Raw genomic sequence first — 3,864 nt, 5'->3', positions numbered from 1 at the left:
GTTTGATCTTTCTAATTTAATCCATGTTTAGATTTATATTTCAATAATTGTTTTCGTTCCTTATTTTACGAATATTGGGTGGAACGGAAGTATGACCCATGTTCTAATTGAGTTCTTGTAAAACTTGAAAAAGCTCTTTATTTGAACAATAGCTTGAAAACATATTATACTGAATTTCTAATTGTTTGTATTTAACGGGATACGTGACATATAATCCCCTTATTTTTGGATAATTAGGATTCTTTTGGCATATAAACTAGAAATTGATCATCACCCTCTAATTAGAATTAATTAACCAAGGAATTGGCAGTTAATGAATTTTAGAGGAGACTAGGAAGGTCTAAGGAATTAGGGTCTAGTCACACATAGTTTGCCATAAAATTAAATCTTGCATGATTAAAATAGTTAGTAAGAAAAATAAATCCGGAAAAATAGATAACTCTGAACCCTTAACTGCTTTCTCAAATATTTTATTCCCAACTCATTGCTACTTGCTTTCTGAAATTCTTAAAGTACTGTTTAATCCTCTTTGAATATCTCAAAACCATTTTTTGCTTGCCTAACTAATCTTATCAAACGCTATTGTTGCTTGATCCATCAATCCTCGTGGGATCGACCCTTACTCACGTAAGGTATTACTTGGTACGACCCGGTGCACTTGCCGGTTAGTTTGTGGGTTGTAAAATACCGCACCTAGTTTTTGGCGCCGTTGCTGGGAATTGATAGTGATTAACAACTATTAGTTGTTTGATTGCTTTGATTAGGCATTTTATTTTTAATTTTTTTTAAATCCATTTTTTAATATTTTTGAAAAAAAATTTAAATAAATAAATAGCACCAATATTTTTCTTAATTTCTAAAATTAAGTTTGGTGTTACCTATTTATTATTTTTCTTCTATTTATTTTATTCACTATTTTTATCTCTTTACACAGGTTACCTCACTGGGAATTCTCTGCACTCTGACGTAGAGATTCCCATTCTTTCTTGTTCTCTATTTGTTTATGCGCAGGAACAGAGACAAAGAACATCTCTTAGACTTTGATCCTAAACCTGAAAGGACTTTCAGGTGGCATTTACAACAAACAAGGCTTTACAAGGCTACAGAATCCACTATGGATCCGAATAATACTGATAATGCCAATGGAGCAAACCCGAATGGGAATGAGCAACAAAGGAGAGTGCTTGGCTCTTACTCTTCTCCTACTGCATATCTTTATGGAAAAAGCATCGTGGTGCCTCCTATTGCTGCGAATAACTTTGAGTTGAAACCTCAACTGGTCACCTTGGTGCAACAAAACTGCCAGTATTATGGTCTTTCCCACGAAGACCCAAATCAGTTTATTTCTAGTTTTCTACAAATTTGTGATACTGTGAAGACAAATGGAGTAAACTCAGATGTGTACAAACTCATGCTCTTCCCGTTTGCTCTGAGGGATGGAACAAAGCTGTGGCTAGATTCCCAACCCAAGGAGAGTTTGGATACTTGGAACAAGATTGGAAGCAGGAATTATTTATCCTATTGCTGACAGTCCTTGGGTAAGTCTTGTGTAGGTAGTTCCCAAGAAAGGAAGGATGATAGTGATCAAGAATGAAAAGAATGATCTTATCCCCACAAGAACAGTCACAGGATGGAGAATATGTATAGACTATAGGAGGCTCAACACTGCTACAAGGAAGGATCATTTTCCCCTGCCTTTCATTAATCAAATGCTTGAGAGGTTAGCTGGTCATGCATTTTATTGTTTTCTAGATAGATATTCTGGATATAATCAAATTGCAATGGACCCTCAAGATCAGGAAAAGACAGCATTCACATACCCCCGTTGGAGTATTTGCCTATAGAAGAATGCCTTTTGGACTTTGTAATGCTCCAGCAACTTTTCAGAGGTGTATGCTTTCAATTGTTTCTAATATGGTTGAAAAGTTTATTGAGGTATTTATGGATGACTTTTCTGTTTTTGGTAATTCTTTTTAATTCTGCCTTAAGCATTTATCTCTTGTCTTGAAACGGTGTCAAGAATCAAACCTTATTTTAAATTGGGAAAAATGTCATTTTATGGTTACAGAAGGTATTGTTCTTGGATACCAAATTTCAAGTAAGGGGATTGAGGTTGATAGAGCAAAGGTGGAGGTAATTGAAAAATTACCACCACCAACTAATGTTAAGGCAGTCAGGAGTTTCTTGGGTCATGCAGGATGATGAGTTTGGAAAACTCCAAATTAATATTTGTGATGAGCAAACATTATTAAAATATTTAATTGCAAAATTATAAATTTAATCTTCATTTAACATATGTTAATTAATAATTTTGTGATGCGGGTTTTTAAATGGGCCGGAAAATAAAATGCTGCTAGCCCAAATTAAAACCAACAATCAGCCTTGTTACATGCTTCCTATTATATGGCTGAATTGTTGTATTAAAGGGCCAAGCTCAATGTTGTTGCAACTAAGCCCATATTTGATTTTGATGAAAGCTTCCTGTGCTTGATCCAAAACCAAAATTCACCAGGAAAGCAAATGTTACTAATTGGGCCAGATTTAATTTTATTATTAACAAGCCCAACATTAATTTCTGAATGTTTCCAAGCTTGGTCCGAAACCAAGAAAGCATATAGGCTTCATGCTTTCCAACGGATTCCATTTCTTGCTAAGGATGGATTTCAAAACTTAATATACTAGCATTGGAAACATGAGAGAGAACTTGACTTTGATTTGATGGGAATCATTATGATTAATGCTATACGCTACTCAAAGCAAGGGAAGTAAAAGCTATCCATCATATGCTTCTTTTCACTTAATTGCTTTTACTTTAACTTCACACTCTCTCTCATCTCTTTCTCTCTTCTCTTCGGTCATTAACCAGGAAGCCGTGGAAGCTACATGGAGCTACTGAAAGAAAGGGAAAGCAAGCCTAAAGACCATCGAGTTGATGGCACAAAAAAGAAAAAGAAAAGTATGCTGTGGCTGAGATTATCACCAAAAAGTGGTAAGATTTGGTGAGGTAATCTCGGATCCTTCATACTCAAAAAGGTAGAAGGAGATTCGGCCAGTAAGTAGGAGATCTTTGGAGGCATGGCTTGTCTCTGATTCTGCTCAACCACCACAGGAAGTAGCTAGAGTGGCGAAGTGATGGAAGAGGCAGAGATTGGAGCAGATGAAGCCATCATCATCATGAAGCATCAAGGGCCAGAAATCCATCTTGGAGAGGAAGCCAAGGATGGAGCGCTCGGATTGATGAAGAGTGATGACCAAGGAAGAACTAGAGGTATTTGCATGTTGGTTTTTGCATGAGTTTCCTCTTCTCTCTCTGTGGCCGAAGCGGTTTGTTTTGAAGGAAAAGAAGCTAAGCTCGGTTTTGTGTTTCAACTGTGAAGGCTTCACTTCTCTATAAAAGGGGTGAACATTCATGGTTTGATTCAAGGAGAAAGTTTGAGAGTGCAAGGCAAAGAAGTCTCATAGCTACTGGTGGACAAAATTATGACCCTCTTTGTATTTGCATGAGATTTATTTAATGGCTATTGATTATGTGTGGACACAACTCCGTTCATCTTAACCAGCAAGTGTATTAGGTAATCCAGTAATACCTTACGTGAGTAACGGTCGATCCCACAGAGATTGCTGGTATGAAGCAAGCTATGGTCACCTTGTAAATCTCAGTTAGGCAGATTAAATGTTTATGGATTTCAAAAATTAATAATAAAAAGAAAATAAAATAGGATAGAAATACTTATGTAATTTAATGGTGGGGATTTCAGATAGGCGTGTGGAGATGCTAGAATCCTCTCGAATCTCTGTTTTCCTATTGCTTTCATCCAATTCTTCTTACTCCTTTCCATGGCAAGCTGTATGTAGGGCATCACC

Source organism: Arachis duranensis, chromosome 10 (genome assembly GCF_000817695.3).
Source record: "Arachis duranensis cultivar V14167 chromosome 10, aradu.V14167.gnm2.J7QH, whole genome shotgun sequence".
In the NCBI taxonomy this organism is placed as follows: domain Eukaryota; kingdom Viridiplantae; phylum Streptophyta; class Magnoliopsida; order Fabales; family Fabaceae; genus Arachis; species Arachis duranensis.
This window is presented reverse-complemented; position numbering follows the sequence as displayed.